This window comes from Paroedura picta, chromosome 1 (genome assembly GCF_049243985.1).
Source record: "Paroedura picta isolate Pp20150507F chromosome 1, Ppicta_v3.0, whole genome shotgun sequence".
In the NCBI taxonomy this organism is placed as follows: Eukaryota; Metazoa; Chordata; class Lepidosauria; order Squamata; family Gekkonidae; genus Paroedura; species Paroedura picta.
The window spans coordinates 123,621,317-123,638,779 of record NC_135369.1 but is presented as its reverse complement, the minus strand read 5'-3'; the positions used below and the strand labels follow the sequence as shown (position 1 = coordinate 123,638,779).

At 39.9% G+C, this 17,463-nt stretch overlaps 1 long non-coding RNA gene across 1 annotated transcript; it reads left to right on the top strand.

The window, feature by feature from the left end:
* The first annotated feature begins 213 nt into the window (after window positions 1-213).
* On the top strand, window positions 214-16,883 carry LOC143820151 (uncharacterized). The gene is made up of 3 exons (XR_013225257.1): window positions 214-423; window positions 15,314-15,413; window positions 16,602-16,883. It is a non-coding gene; the product is annotated as an uncharacterized LOC143820151 (long non-coding RNA).
* The last annotated feature ends 580 nt before the right edge of the window (window positions 16,884-17,463 follow it).

Here is a 17,463-nt window from a genome sequence, read left to right as displayed (position 1 = left end):
CAGCCGTTTCATTGGTTTCTTACAACAACAGGAACTGTGCCGCTATTGGTTGAAAAGCTCGGGTTTATCTCTGTTGGTAGGTAGAGGCTGGCTGCAAGGTTGACCAATCAGGTGTTTTGTTTCCAGGAGAAACATGGTCTGTATAGCTATTTAAATCCTACTACGATGATGTAAGCGAGAGAGATTGTTGCAAGGCGCGGAGAGGAAGAAAAAACGGGGTGGGGGGAGAGGGAAGAGTTTAGTAGTAAGGCAAACTGAAAGGAAAATGTTGTCAAGCTGAATTATTTACAGGACGCGAGCTAAATGCAAGTGGAGACGATTGCGACCCGCCACACCTGCACACTGAAACAAAACGTTGAACCTTCTTTTTACCCTCCTTCCGCAAAAAATTTTACACAAGCCCATATGTACCTTAATGCGCAGGTAATGTGGAGGTGCTGTTATTCTCCTGAAAAAATCTTTTAACATTCAGGATGCATCCTCTCAAATGCGTTTCCAATTTGCCTTGTTACGTTTTTAAATAATCTACACTGCAGTAAAAATTATCTTTTGAAATGTAATGTTCCTTCTTAGCAGCTGCATATAGCCCGCTTAGGGTTGCCAGATATCTTTTGTTTTGAGGTCTAGTGCCTTGTTTCAGAGTTACACCTCAAGTACAAAGTGAATGATCATGTGAAAATAATCATATTCTGGCTACCTCATACCTTAATCCCAGATTTTCTTCTTATATTCACAACAAATGATAACAGGGATTCCCCCAGACACCCTTCTTCTGTCATGTCATGTCATATCACCAAATAACATAACAGGCATGGTCACATTCTGCATCATGCTGTGCAGATGACAGATACCCCAGGGTAGGAATTTTGCAAGAACAACTGGGCATATGCAAAATGTGTGCCCCTGGCAACTGGGAATCACAATATGGATTTGTATTAAGCTGGGGAAGGGGCTGTTTTACTGTCCTACATGCAGCTCTGAGGTTCCTTGAAAGCAAACATGGTGAAGATGTTTGTCCTCCATTGTATACTGTACAGGCACAGGTAAATATTGGGCATGTTCTAAGAGCACCCACACACAGTGGAGTGATAAAACCCAGAAAGAAGGGACAGAGGACTTTAATTTTCTGTAGCATACTGGAATTCCACTGCAGAGATACTGTGATTCTTTGGCAAATGAGTTAATGTGGAAAGGTGAAAGTTTAAAAACCACTGAGCTGGTTATTGTGCACTGAGCCAAAAAACACTGAATGATATGATGCCTAATGGCTGTTGAAATCCCCCCCACACACACACACACCTTGTGAATGGCCATAGAAAAGCAATGAATTTCAAAATGGCTATTTTAATGCATTAAACTAAAAAGAATGTTACTAAATGTAGGAATGTATTGGTTCTTTCAGAATCCATTATGCTGTTGTCTCAAATGTATTATACCAAAGGTATTTCTTGCACTGCTGAAGCACCAGTGTTCCGCACTGGCTGGAAGTGGATTTATTACAGTTATCCTACACAGGTCCTAATAGAGTGCTGTGTTCCCAGTTACAATTCTGTAATGCCTGTCTTTGTAGAACAGGAAAATGTAGGTATACCAGCCACAAAAAAGTATAATTATTTGCTCACTAATGGTTTTATCTTGTTTTTATGAGTACTCTTGTGCTTTAGCACAAAAGCAAAACAATTAAAGAAAATTACTGTTGAAAATAAAGGGAGAAGGGATTACATTACATTGCAGATCAAATGACAAGAGATGTAAGCAGCCAAGGCTCATTAAAACATTGTTAGTTGTTTGTTAGATACAGGGAATATAGAGAGATGAATATAGTCCTAGGTCACCTTCCCCAAAACAGCTAATCTGTGTATCTGAATTGCTTTTGAAAGGGTTGCATGAGTGCAGAACCAGGAAATTAGGTCAAGCAATGCAGATAAACTAGGGCTTTTTCAACCAGGGAAGCTGGTTCAGTTGGTCGGCCTGTTTCCTTAAAACTTTTCACAACAATCCCAACAAAACTAAGGACTCCAAAGGGGAAAGGCTTCCCTATTTGCCTGTTGGAGTGAGCGATGCAGCATGCCTAGACATTGGGGGCCACTATAGCACTTTAAATGTGTATAAGTGCTATCTCTTTGAATTGGATGTGTTAATCATAGAATCATAGAGTTGGAAGGGGCCATAAAGGTAAAGGTATCCCCTGTGCAAGCACCGAGTCATGTTTGACCCTTGGGGTGACGCCCTCTAGCGTTTTCATGGCAGACTCAATATAGGGTGGTTTGCCAGTGCCTTCCCCAGTCATTACCATTTACCCCCCAGCAAGCTGGGTACTCATTTTACCGACCTCGGAAGGATGGAAGGCTGAGTCAACCTTGAGCCGGCTGCTGGGATTGAACTCCCAGCCTCATGGGCAAAGCTTTCAGACGGCTGCCTTGCCACTCTGCGCCACAAGAGGCTGGAAGGGGCCATACAGGCCATCTAGTCCAACCCCCTGTTCAACGCAGGATCAGCCCAAAGCTAAATATGTGGGTTCGTAGGAAGAACACTAGGCAACTTGGCAAATGAACCGCTCTTTATTGGTGATCTCAGCAGTGAGTATATGTTGTAGCAGGTGACAAGACTAAAAAACCCTGTGAAAACCCCAACTTATATACACAAAACAGACAAAAGAATAACCCACAGCCACATGCAATTGGCTGGATCAAACTTGATTAATTTAAACCAGTTGGATCCTGCAGATGGGGATCCTTGCAGCGTATTGGCTGGTTTTGCGCCTGCTTGGATCCTGTCTCAGATCTCAAGCTCGGTCCTCAGCAGATGCACATATACAACAAGATGTCTCTCTCTTTATTTAAACCTGGAAGCTTCCCCCTGACCCTTCCTTTCTCTGTGTATTTTTTGCTCTGCTCATTCTTGACATGACTTTTTGTGGAGTCACACGTCTCTACAAGTCTCTCCTGTAGAAACAATGGATTTATACTTTCATGCATATGATGCCAGATCAGCTGGCCACATGATAGGGAAAATACTCTTTAGATTAGGCTTTGCTCTCTCCTTTTGAAAGCAGTCTGAATGTGAATCGAATCTAGTCAAATGATGTGATGACGTTAGCCATTAAGTGGAGTCCGACTCTTGGCGATCCCATGACACAACTGCTGCCATGAATTCTGATCTTGCACCAATTCTTTTAGTTATGTAATGCTCTGGCTAATGGCCATTTTGATCATATCTAAACATGTGTTCTTTGTCAGCCTGGTTTCCTTTCCCACTAGCCAATCCTAGCATAATTGCTTTCTCCATTGAGTTGGATTGCATGATATGGCCAAAGTAAATGAGCCAGAGTTTTGTGATTTTGCCCACCAGTGATATATCAGGCTTTATGCACTGTAGTATTTCCTTGTTTGTGACTTTTGCCATTCATGGAACCTGCAGAAGCTTTCTGCAATACCAGAGTTCAAACAATTCCATTCTTTTCTTGCTCAATTCTTTTCATCGTCCAGCTTTCACAACCATAAGTGGCTATTGGAAATATTAACGAATCTACAAGTATAGAGTGGCTTTTTTTGTTTGCACAAACGATAGTGAATGTTTCACATTTACTTTGCATTACATTACTACCCACAAAATGTATGAAAGGAAATTAAAAATATGTTTTGGCCTGTAAGAGGAATGGGATTGATAATACTAAAAATAGATGGCTTATTATTAGCATCCATTTCCCAAATTTTGCCTTTCAACCCAATTCCAGTTTTTTGAGGATTGAACATTGAAATAAATGTTTTAAAACAATTATAAAATTTTAATGTAAACTGATGCCCCTGTGAGACAGCTAACTTGTTTGTTCGTGGTAGGCTGATTTTAAAAGACAATTAGAAATGATATAAATACTTATTTTTAAGTGTTAAACACTTTAGCTGTTCATTACAAAAGAAATGGCATTATTTCCATATGTTTGTTTCTGACATCTTAAATCACAGGAAAAAATGTTCAGACCTCAGCAAGATAGAGTTCATTTTTTTCTATATACAGGTAACTTGAACAACTATAATAATTCTGTGCTGCCATCCATTAGACTGAGTGACAGCATTATAATGGAAACTACTTCAAATGCAGTAGATGTAAATATCTGTGGATTTTTGTGCTTGTAGATATATGACTGTACAAGAAAGTATGTACCACTACAAAAAAAGAAAGAAAAGAAGTGGGCAAATAAATGATACAAATTGAACCAGTAAATCATATAATGCATTTTTATTTTAAAAATAAAAAGTATGCTGGGCTTCCTTTTAAGAAATAGGAAAAGAATATCTCACTTAAGAACTGGGTGGCCAATGGCTGCAGTGAAAAGAAGCCTGGAGTGAGACACAGGCTGAGAAATATGTGACATACAATGGAAGGTTGTTAATAGAAAGGCAAAAGGGAACAGCTCTTGACATCAAAATGGTGGTATCCTTAGGAAGAATCGGCAGAGCTAGATAAGAAAGTGGTAAACTTTATGAAACAAGTGTCTATATCTATATTGAGAATAATGTAACAAGAGGTAGAATATAACAGTTTACATTCCTTGCTGGATCAGACCAACAGTTTGTCTAATAATAGTAGATATTCTGTTTCCAGCTGTGGCCAGCTGGATGCTTTTGGTAAGCTTACCAGCCGAGCCTGAAGGCATCAGCCCTCCCCTATTGTTCCCAGCACTTGGTTTCAGAGCTCTACTGCCTCTGAAAATAAAGGTTCAATTCAGTTATGACTAATAGCTGTTGATAGACCCATGGATTTGCCTAATTCTCTTCTAAAGCTATCTGAGCTATTGTCTATCAGTCAAGAAAAACTTTATCATGAAACTTTCAGGAACATTTTGGCACCAGTACACCCATCTTTTGGCATCAAAATGGTACTGAACTTCTATAACCAAAACTTGAAGTGTTGTGTATGACTGATATTGTGCAAATGGCTGTTGCTATACTGTCAATATATTTGCTAAAACTTATTCTCCCTTACGCTTGGTACTATTTTCACACTTATTTTTCTATAGCCTGTTTTTCTGCTGTGGAAGTGCCAATAAGTCATTATTACAAAATAGTCCTTGCAATGTAATTACTTTGTGTGCAGATCTCAATATAAAATACATCACACAGCTGTATTGGGCTTTTTAAAATGTACTTTTAAAATAGCAACAACAAACTAGTCCATGTTTGCCGATGTGGTTTAATATACTATATTTAATTTATGAATGATATGTGATTTGAACAGTCTGAAGATAAAGTTAGAAATGAGTTTTTAAACCAAATTTTAGATATAAAAACATCATATGAATAGGCAATTTGTTCAGTGCATAAAATCATGCTGGAAACACATGACTTGTGGCTGCCTCTTTAATTAGCCATTTTTATGTAAGTAATGGAGTCTTCACTATATGTTGTATGCATTTGATAGATGGCAGTATTTGGTTGGTGTGGATATATCATTCATTTAAACAATACCACACAGCAATTTAAAGAATGACTAGATGCAATAGTTCTCAGGATGTCTGAAAGACTACTTGCAGTTTGATTCAGGTGGGTAACTGTGTTGGGCGGAAGCAGGAGAACAAAGTTTGAACCAGAGGAAGTGTGCATGTACATGGAAGTTTATACCTTGAGTAAAACTTTGTTGGTCCTAAAGGTGCCACTGGACTCAAACTTTGTTCTACTTGCATTTAGCTAAGGCTTTGGTTTACAAAGTGTGTCTAAATTGGAAAAAATGACAAAATTGAGAAAAAGAGAAAATTGAGAGGGCGCAGAGGAGAGGGATGAGGATTATCCGGGTCCTGGGGACCAAGCCCTATGAGGAAGGGCTGAGAGATTTGGGATTACTCAGCTTGGAGAAGACAAGGTTGAGAGGGGACATGATTGCTGTCTTTAAGTATCTGAAAGGTTGTCAGAGGAGGTTATTGTTGGCAGCAGACAATAGGACCAGCAGCAACGGGTCTAAACTATGTGAGAGCGATAGCAGCTAGATATAAAGTAAAAAAAAAAAAAAAAAACCTCACGCAGCCTCAGTACTTCAAGCAGTGGAATCAGCTGCCTAAGGAGGTAGTGAGCTTCCCTTCATTGGGAGTCTTTATGCAGCAGCTGGACAGATACTTATCTTGGATGCTTTAGGCTGATCCTGCATTGAGCAAGGGGTTGGACTAGATGGCATGGATGGACCCTTTGAACTCTGATTCTGGAACCTCAAGTTGGTACAGAGTGCCACAACTTACTCTACAGAGCTAGGTAAAACATGCACATCATGCCTAATCTGCTGTCACTTCATCAGTCACTGATCAGTTACCAGGTTCAACTCAAGGTTCTGGTTATCACCTAAAATGCCTTTTATTAAGTCTGCAGGTTCGGTAAACACAGACTCTAATTCTTCAAAACAGCTCTTTTTATTTAGCCACTCCAACATCAAACTACAAACACCAAACAGAGGAAACAGGCATGCTCAGGCACTTTTGTACACATCAGACAGCCTGCCAAAGCCCCTGATTGGTTCCAAGCAGGACAGTCTGATTGTACCTTAATAGGTCCACTGGATTGGTTAGTTCACAGGCTAGCAGAAGTCCTCATTTGCATCTCCTGTCAAATGTCCACAGACATAACACCCTTAATAGCCTGTGACCACACATACCTGCAGGAATGGCTCTCCCACTACGCTTTACCATGATACCTTAATTCATCTGAACAAAGCTTTCTGAAGATGCCTTCCTGCAAACAAGTAAAATTAGCAGCTTCCCATACATATGCATTCTTCGTTCAGGCTTCTACCTTGTGGAACGACTTGTCTGAGGACATCAATCAGGAAGGCTCCCACATTTCTATTATTCTGTTGATATTATTCTGCTGGATGTGCAAAACAGAAATATTCAGGAGGGCATTGGCTCTCGGGAAAGTTATATGTGACAGAAGTCAGCTGGAGGACTCCTAATCCAGTTTGTGCTACAAGCTGTTTTCTGTTTCAGTTTATTACTAATTTCTATTAACCTAGTCCTGATGCATAGTTGTTGGATGTTGTGTATTGTCTGACAGAAAGATGGCTCTCCTCAAAGAAAGATAATCTCTCCTCAAAATTGAGAACAATGTTGAGAGTAATCAAATGATTCAAGTTAGTATAGAATTGTCCAAACTCAGAGGAGCCTTCTCACTGTATCTGTACATGAGTACAGAGCTCCTTCCCAGAGCCGTAACTAATACAAGGGATAATGGTCAGGACAACTACACAATCACAAAATAAATCCTTTGAAATATGGCTTTTCTGAAATTATTTCATAATTTGCCATTTACAATCAGCATCTAAATTTAATACATCAAAAACGGATTCAGTTCCATATTTCTGTATATAGCACCAATATTGTAGAACACGTAACAATGTAAATATTTATCCAAAGTTTTAAATAGTAAGTCAATGAAGTTCTATCATTATCTGTTTCCAGCAGATGTGTATCATGCTGCCAGAATAGGAGGTGTATGTTTTAATTCAAAAAGAACTTTCTCTTAACAATCAGAAACTGGGGGGACAAGCTACAATACAGTGATAGTGTAGATACATACACGAGAAACTGTGAGCTACAAAAGAAAATGTCTACCCAGCTAAGAGCTCTGTGGCTTGTTTTGAGAAAAGTTTTTATTATATTCTTCTGCCATTTTCAAGACAAAGCACAGATGTCAAATAGTAACTTGTGCATCTAATTTTCAACTAAAAGCATCTTCCTCTAGTACTCTACAGAGATGATTTATTCATGGAGCAATGCAATAAGTAAGAGTAAAATAATTGATATGCCCTTTTGACTTCAGTATTTTTTTCAAATTAAATTACATATAAAAATAATGACTTTGACATTTAGTTTTGATAAACATCCTTCTGCAGCATCAGTCCTTCAGTTTAACTGCAACATGCTGCTCCCATTTACATTCTCTCTCCATCAAATCAGTTCCCAGCTCCACTAAAATGCCACAAAACACAGGGATTGAAGTTTACTTTTGTTACAATGCACAGATGTTAAACTTTTAATGCTTCTACTGCAAATCCACCCCCACTCCGATATTTAATTACTGGATATCTAGATGGGTAGCAATACTGGCAATAAGAAAAAATGAATAAATTGTTTTTTTGTTTTTTAATGTAAAAAAAAACTTCAAATCTCTGTCCATAGGAACATCCCTGGGTTATGAGGTCAGTTGAAAAGGGCATGCAAAGAGCCCATATTTTCAGAGATAAGGAGAATAACTTTTTTGTTGACAACCTCTCTCCAGAGCTACAGTTAGTGCCACCTCTTGGGGGCCTTTTGTCATAAAATTTAGGATTGTTAGTTTACAAAGAAGTCTGAAACTATTTTATGGATTTCCTTAAGATCTTGTTGTTTTTTATTATTACTTTTAAATACTGCTTATTTATGTGCAATTGTTCTAAACTGTACTACTTTAGAGATTACTCTGGATTGAAGATTTAGGGTTCCTTTTCACTGCTGTAAACTACTTTAAGTATTCATTGAGCAGAAAGTCAGTATCCAAGTTTTCTACTTAAATAAGTAAAGGCTGATCTAGTCCACACACCACTGTATATTCCTGCCTACTACAACTGTTTGAATTACAAATGTCAAAATATATTTTAGGTTACAGCACAGCAGTGTGTTGTTAAAGTCCCTTGTGAGTTAGCAAGGGAGAACAGGTCATTCATGATACTAGAAGCTCAGTTCCTGTATTCACTGAGAGCAACTGAGACTTATCCTTGAAGACATCTTTGGTTTTATTATAGAAGATGAACAATTAATAATCTGAGTGAGTGCTTATTAACAATGCCATGGGACATCTTTATTCTGTATTCCCCCCAAAACTGGCTTTAAAATTTAGCACAGTTTTTGATGTATTAAATTTAGATGCTGATTGTAAATGGCAAATTATGAAATAATTTCAGAAAAGCCATATTTCAAAGGATTTATTTTGTGATTGTGTAGTTGTCCTGACCATTATCCCTTGTATTAGTTACGGCTCTGGGAAGGATCTCTGTACTCATGTACAGATACAGTGAGAAGGCTCCTCTGAGTTTGGACAATTCTATACTAACTTGAATCATTTGATTACTCTCAACATTGTTCTCAATTTTAAGGAGAGATTATCTTTCTTTGAGGAGAGCCATCTTTCTCACTGAGACTCAAGACAAATTATAAAATATAAAAAACAATTCTATCAGACAATACACAACATCCAACAACTATGCATCAGGACTAGGTTAATAGAAATTAGTAATAAATTGAAACAGAAAACAGCTTGTAACACAAACTGGATTAGGAGCTTGGTCCCCAGGCCCCAAATAATCCTCATCCCTCTCCTCTGCACCCTCTCAATTTGGACAGGATTCAAACTGATGATAGTAATATGTTCTGTTGTTGTACTGCATAAAATAAGATCCAGAGTAGAAGGTTTGACATTTGAGAAAACCTCTGTTTTGCACAGTCTATAGACGAATTCTTATCCACACTCCAGTAGAACAGACAGATGGTGAGATCCTTGTTTGTTCCCACTACTCCCTATCCAGCAACACCAGTTTGGGCAAAGGATGCATAGATTTGCTATACCTTTCTTTAGAGGGCAGTGCCAATCAGATCATCGCTCCTGCCACTATCCTCAGTGGCAATAACAGTCCCCCTTTCCCCAGTGGAGTCGGTCAACAGCAGAGGTCTTCACATCAGGGTTTGCTGAAAGAGCAACTGCAGCAGGCCCAGGTCAGCAGACCTGCTGTAATGTCCTGAGACCAGCTGCCCCTTTTGGAAACAGCCTGGCAGTCAATCACTTGGGATACTTGGGTTCTTTCAATTTTTTTTGTTGGGTATAGGTTAGAGTGTAAATCATTTAGTTGGGTTCCAAAGCTTTCTGGAATTTAAATTGCAAGTTGAAGAGCTCCTGGTTAAAAGAACCATAAAAGAGGTCCTGGACAGTTTGCAGTCCAAAGGTTTTTATTCTAGATTTTTTTTTCCGGACCATGACTGCCATCTCCTCCCCTACTACGAATCAAAGATTGGTGCAGGACCAAGGACCCAGGTAGGGCAAGTTCTTTCAAGTCAGTTGTCTTGCCTTCCTGCACCCTGGTCTCGGTCACACAAGCAAGGTCAACCCAAGAATGTAAGGAACTGCTGCAGAGTCAAGGCCTTGTTGTTGATCGACCTTGAATTGAAGAGGATCAGGTCAGATCCCCTAGCTTCCACTCTCACATGTTTGGGGATGGGATGAAGGCTAGAAGAGCAGTGAGGACACCCACGGGTCTAGCCGTGCCTCCATGGACGAGACTCATAAAGGACTCCAGTGCACCCTGTTCTTCTATTGTCAAGCCTCCTCCCCCTGCTATATTGTCCCTGGCTCATTATGGTAAGTAACACAGCCCCATTCAGGCCCCACACCTAGGCAGCAATCCCTCTTCACTCATGCTCAGCAGAGAGGGAGCCTAACTACCTAACCCCACTAGCTAATTCCCTGCCAGCTGTCCTAAAAACCCTCCCTAATCCACCCAACCCTTGCCCTCCCAACACTAACCACCCTACCCACTTCCCTCCCACACCAACCAACCAGTTGGTGGTACTAACCACTGGCAGTGGAGAATGAACAGATCCTGCCTAATAAGTGTTCTCCCAGCCCTCCTCCACTTCACCAGTGTGTCTAACACTCGGTACAAAAGAAAAAGAAAAGAGTCTAACTAAGCTTTTACCCTCCCTGCAGATCACATTAGAGTAATTCCTCCCCAACTCAGTCCAGGACTAGACCAGGTTTAGCAGAAGGAATAAAAAAGATATCTCGCTGGGTCTTCCTGAACCCACAGAGTAGCACTGGAGACTCTGTCTCTACAGTTTGCAGCTGAAATACAGCTAGATTTTCAGTCCACCAGTAGATGGAGGAAGAGGACCAGTTCCCTCTCCTCCATGCCTCTGGCCACATCTTAAAGGCAAACTTTGCCTTTCTTCTCCAGGCTGCCATCCTACCAGACTCGTTCCCACTCAGAGCCTCATCGGATTTTGCATCGGGTACAGAAGTAACCCATGTAGCTTCCACCTGCTGACCTGATGGATGGCTGAGCCAACAAAGGCCCTCCAGAGCAGGGCCATGAGGAACCATAAGCCAGGCAGGTGGCAGGCCACTCTCCAGCCAAGAGCCCAAGCTTCCAGCCCTGATATCCATGGCCAAACCATGTTCTGCCATTGCGCAGCCAGGGAACCGAGAAACCAGTCTGTAAAGCCCAGGAACTGACCGATAAGGAAGTGATCTTTCCCGCTGCACCCCTGGTACCGTAGTCAGTGGTGAGTTGATCTTCGTTGCTCCCCTGTTAGAATAACTCACAGGGGAGTACCGCCAGGAGGGCCAAATTCAGGAGGGGAAAAGAGGGAGGAACGGAGGAGGGAATAGAGGCTGCTGAAGCCCCTCAGGTGTAGCGTCCTTGCTGTGGCCCCCATTGGTCCCATTGAACTCATAGCCCGTGCTGATACCCTTCCCCGGCGTTGATGGTACTTGCTGGGGAGGCTTCCTCACGTGAGCCTGAGGCTGTTTTCCTGCACCAGGCCGTCAGCTCACCTCCCTCTCAGAGGTTCCTCCTCACCTCCATTTTAGAAGCATAACCTTCTGAGGTCCCCACTTGAACCCATGGCATTATGCACTATGGCATTTCTGAGAATCTACCGTGTTTCTTAAGATTTTTGCAGGGAAATAGTGCTTCATCCCAGCCTGGAATTCCCTCCCATTGACCCCGCTTCAAACTCTCATAAGTATCATTATCTAAGAAGACTTGATCACACATTCCATTTTCTTGGTTTCATGAGAGTTCATGGCAGCTTGTCTGGAACTGAGGGAACAGGGCATTCTGTCTCCAGAACACTTGATACCGCTGGTGGGGAAACCTTGATGCAGCTGGTGGTTCCTGCTGAGTGGGATGTCCCTCTTTGAAGCTTTTAAGCTATTAAAAACTTCTTTGCAGCTGGCCTGCGCAAGTGCAGTCTCAATGTGTGTCTGCACAAAGACGTCAATGAACAGCTACAGTTAACTGCAACCCTATTTTCAATTTTAAACTCAGGTGGGGAGTTGTATTGGTCTGAAGCAGCAGAGTGAAGTTTGGGTCCAATGGCAGCTTTAAGACCAAATCAAGTTTTAGTCACAGTTTAAACTTCGGTGAGCATGCACACTTTAATAACACTTTGTTGTTCTTAAAAGTTCATTTTTTTGTTTAACGTACTGCATATGCTTAGATTAGGATAAATCCCACTTGAAGACAATCCCCAAATGTCTACATTCACTGACTGCTTGCATAAGGTAAAGGTATCCCCTGTGCAAGCACCGAGTCATGTCTGACCCTTGGGGTGACGCCCTCTAGCGTTTTCATGGCAGACTCAATATGGGGTGGTTTGCCAGTGCCTTCCCCAGTCATTACCGTTTACCCCCCAGCAAGCTGGGTACTCATTTTACCGACCTCGGAAGGATGGAAGGCTGAGTCAACATTGAGCCGGCTGCTGGGATCGAACTCCCAGCCTCATGAACAGACAGCTTCAGGCAGCATTTCTGCCGCTTACCACTCTGCGCCACAAGAGGTGTACTTGTATAAAGTGCATGTCAATTATCTGCCTTTTGATTTCTTAGATTTTTGCAAAAACCATAATTTTAAATTTGACAAAACCGACTTGTATGGTTATACTCCTGAACTTCCCAGAATAAATGCATTGTTCATAATTCACATCTCACAATAAGTGATGGTGAATTCCGGAAAGATAGAATCCTTTACTACTTATTTTCTGACTACAGTCATTGTTCTTGATGCTCTCTTTAATGCTCTCCCTTGCAAGCTACCTACTTGATTTGTCTAGTGCACTTGAAGTGGCTGCTAAAACAGCACCTTTTGTGCTATCTTTGTTGTTAATGGCTGCATTTTTACTGAAATTAGGAAAATATACAAAGATTTATGAAACAAGTGGATTGGATTAATCAGCTAGCAACCATATGGACTCTCTCTAAATATAGTTTGATCAATCAAAAAAAGATTGCATGGTAGGAATAACTGCTTTTAAAAGAGAAGATTTAATCCTTATATCATCTTGTTACCTTTTGTTATATTACTATATCATACTGTTATGCTATGAGTTTTCTTCATTTATTAGATTTGAATAGAGAAGTGAAGCAAGATTGTAACTAGATTAATAAATAGGGGACAGCCTTGGCATAAGTTAAGTTTAAGGTACAATCAAGACCTATTGATTTAAATAGGCTTTGAGCATGCTGTATTGATTCCTCACATTTGAAAAAAAAATCCTCTAATTTAGATGAGTTAGGAGCAAGGTGATGTTTTCCAGATCCATGTGGGAAGAGTGAAATCTTAGCTACCATTAGTGGCAGACAAATGTTCCCGTGCTCCATCTACTGCAGTCCATTGGCATACAAGATCATTTGTTTAGACACTGGGAACAGGAAGGCAAACAAGTTTTATTAAAACATATAATTAAACTTTTCAAATACCAATACTACTTTATTGACATTAGGCAAATTCTTGAGGAAATACATATATAGTCACCCAAACATGTTAAACCTAGTTAAAATAGAGAAGCACCAAAGTATCAAAGAAAATGAGAACCCAAAGGGCTTCTTATTTGAGAATTTTTTTTATCCTTCCTTACATATTTTGGAATATAATCAGCAAATTATGTGGAACAGGTCAACCTTGTAAGGCTGGTTGTCGCAAACTGTCCATGTGCAAAGGCTTTGTTCTCAGTCTCTTGCTCTCTTGGACTCTGACATCTTTGTGTGTGTGTTCTCCATTTTATGGCATTTTAGAACTGTTTCTGCCATAACTTGTGCATTTTTGGGTCCCTGATTTGGTAAGAGGCCAAATCAGCAAGCATGATATATTTGTACAGAAAGTAAATGTTATTTCTTTTAACCTCTCTTATTATTCCAGTGACTCGTTGAAAACAGTGGACATTATTTGAGGAAAAATTTAATGTTGTACAAGTATTAAAGATTGCTTACTTTATATATTACAAATTCCTACACAGAAAGCACTAATGTTCTAACATTATTGTCTCACATATATTTATGCTCTCTATATATGGTATTCATGCAGTGGGGAAATCTGGGCCAGAAGTGCTTCCTAACCCCTGTACACAAGGGGGAAAAGTCAGGTAAAGTAATATGTGACAGGCTGCACATTGTTTGCTAGGTTGAAGACAACTTCTGTTGAGTAGAGGTTTGTTTAGTGCAAGGCAAAGAGAAGCTTTCAAAATGAGTAATGATTCTAAAATGTATTCCAAAGTTTTCAGGAGCACTTGTTTATGGGAGAATCTTTAACACTTGTAATATACAAAGTAATAAACAGCTTCTGAGATTAATAGTCAAAGCAAAGTTGTGGCACACAATCAATCTCAAAAGCCATTTATTGCAAGTACACTTCAAAGAGACAGAAACCATTCGTGTTTCATAGCAATCTTCAGTTTCAGAAATGGGAGATTTAATTATTTCTTTCTTTTAGCAGTGTTCAGAAGCTCTGTGTTGTGTTTTAGCTCAAGGGGACCCCTAGTCCTTGCAGTAGTGTGTGTGTGGGAATATTAGATAGTCTGCTTCCAGCAGGAAAGAGGGATCTTTATGGTATGATGAGAGTTCTGGGGGATTCTCCTGATACTGGAAGCTGGGCTAATAACTAGTGGGCCTCTGAAATGCAGAGGCCCTCTGTGCTATAGACTTGATTTTTCCTGAACAGCCTTTCCATTTCACATTGCAACCTATTTTGCTCCTTAGTTCAGACCAGAACTGAGAGATTTGAACTCCAGACACAATGGTCAAAGCGACAGTTTAGAACACATTTATATACCTAATCTGTGGTGATGATAGATAATGGAAATACAGCTGTGCCACCATTTCATATGTGCAGTATCACCTAACAATACTGTTTAGGGTTGTAAGAAGCTTTTTAGATCTAGTTCCCCAGGAGCAAACATTAGAAACCTTAGTAGCTTGCTGTAACCATTATGCTAGTCACTTTGCTGGTTAAATCACTGGCATCCATACCAACGACTTTCCACTTTCAAAGCAGTAACGGTGAACGTTATCAATAAAGTTGCCAGGTGTCATGCCCACACTGGTTGCACTTCCGGTTGAGCTGCCAGGGGACACTCCAGGCAACACACTGGGGTCCAGGTGCAGCTCCTCCCTCAGATGAGGACTAGGCCCAGCTGCAAGTCCTCAACTTGAAGGCTACCCCACTTCACCTTGGTGTATTTTAGGACAATCTTGAGGCAAGTTTCTCCATGGGTGCAATGTGTGAGTGTCCCTGCATGTCTTCCCAGATGCCTCCATGTCCCAGTTCACTATGGTGAAGCTCTGCTCAGCTGTCTCCTGACTTTGGCTTGTCTTGACTTCATCCCTGGCTCCTGATCTGGATTAGAGGTGTGCATTATTTCACCTTATTTCTCTTTATATAGTTGATTATTGTGTTTTATTGATTGGATAGACAGATAATGTTTGTTTTTGTTTCTTCTCAGAAAATCAAACAAAGAAAGGAGCTCATACCTGGCAGAAACAGAAACAAAGAAATTCTTTATTGCAAATCTTTTTCTCTACTATCTTAAATATCTTCCTGACATTTATAGTTAGTGGCAACAACTAGATTTCATATCATATGATTTTTGACTCATGCTTCCATTAGCATTCCATTAGCTTCCATTAGAAATATTGGTTTTGAACTATGTTAAGGCCATTGTTCTGTGGATGTTTAAGAAGGAATAACATTTCTGAAGAGCACTAGGATTTTTTTTCTTGGCATTATTCCCTGCAATTATAAATGGGGCACAATCCTAATTTACCTTGATGAGTTTGCTGACACATTTTAATGTAGCATTGTCCAGGTGTACTGAATTAATCACTAAGTATATGTATCTGAAAGACAGACGAGATCTTCTTTCAATGCAAAAAAAAAAGTGGAGATGCAAGGGATTTCAGCAAGAATTACAACAGATAGGGCAGAGCAGTGAAAATCACAAAAGAAAAACTAAGTAGAATAAAAATTAACTCTTGAACTTGACAACCTAGAGAACTGGGAGAAGAGAAAATAATGTGCATATGAAAGGATTAGAGAAGGAGCCAAGAAAGCTTAGTGACTTTTACACAAAAGTGGCTCAAAAATGTTAGATTATGATAATCATAGGGAAAAGGTTCATGCTTATTATTTTGCCAGCATCATGGAACTAGATTCAGAGGTTTTGCCTGGGTAAAGGAAAGATTCTGGGGAGAAAGCCAGAGAGAATAATGAATTGGCCATTATGTACCAGAAAATGTCTTTTGAAATATTTTTTTTGGCTCCTATCAAAGAACAATGGGGCACTAAGAAAATTTTCTTCTCTTCAAATGGTGTTTGCTTTGCTTTGCAATGCCTGTCCACAGGGGAGATGATGTGAAGAAGAATACATATAAAAAGGTTATTAAAATGATATTTTCTTTGTGAACTTGGTGACTCTGTATATCCAACAGATATCCAATATATCTGTGTATTAACTTCAATACTGACATTAGATGTCTGAAAACATGAACAAAAACATATAATAAAACAATGTATTTTTCTCTCTTTTTACATTCCAGTTCTAGCCACCTTTTATGAGGAAGAAACCCTCATTTCAAGAGACCCTATTTTCAAACCAGTAGACTTAGGATCAAAGGCTTAGCCACCATATATCGGCCTAAGGAGACAATATCAAAGGAAGTAATGTTCAAATGCTTATGTCTTTTTTCAGATTTGTTTTAGTTTTGTTTTAAGTGTCTGCTTGCGTTCAGATCTGTAGTCAAAACCTTATTCATTTGATGTCCCATCCTGTTGATTGCATTTTATTTACACTATATCATCCATCTTCAGTCACAATGAAAAAGGAGGACAATAAATGTAAATAAATAAATCATAGTATCATAACTGTAAAAATATAACATGGGAAAGGATGTTCATGTGGGTAGACAAATAGATAATATTCAAATAGCAATTAACAATCTTTCTCAACTACTCAGGACTCCATTCACTTCCCCCCATTACTTGAGACCAGTTATAAAGCTACCACTGCTAGATCACAGATACTGCAGTGGTTGCATTAATAAGGAAGTTACTCCTACTGTTACTCAGAAATGGCTTTATAGGTTTGTTCTCAGCAACCCTGTCAGGTACATCATGACATCTCATTTTCCATGATGAGAACCTTCACTTGTAACTAGTAATCATGATTACCACTTCAAATGAACAAGAATTGTAAGGCAGACGAAGTCCAAGGGACCAAGCCCTATGAAGATAGGTTGAGGGACTTGGGAATGTTCAGCCTGGAGAAAAGGAGGTTGAGAAGGGGACATGATAGCCCTCTTTAAGTATTTGAAAGGTTGTCACTTGGAGGAGGGCAGGATGCTGTTTCCGTTGGCTGCAGAGGAGAGGACACGCAGTAATGGGTTTAAATTTCAAGTACAA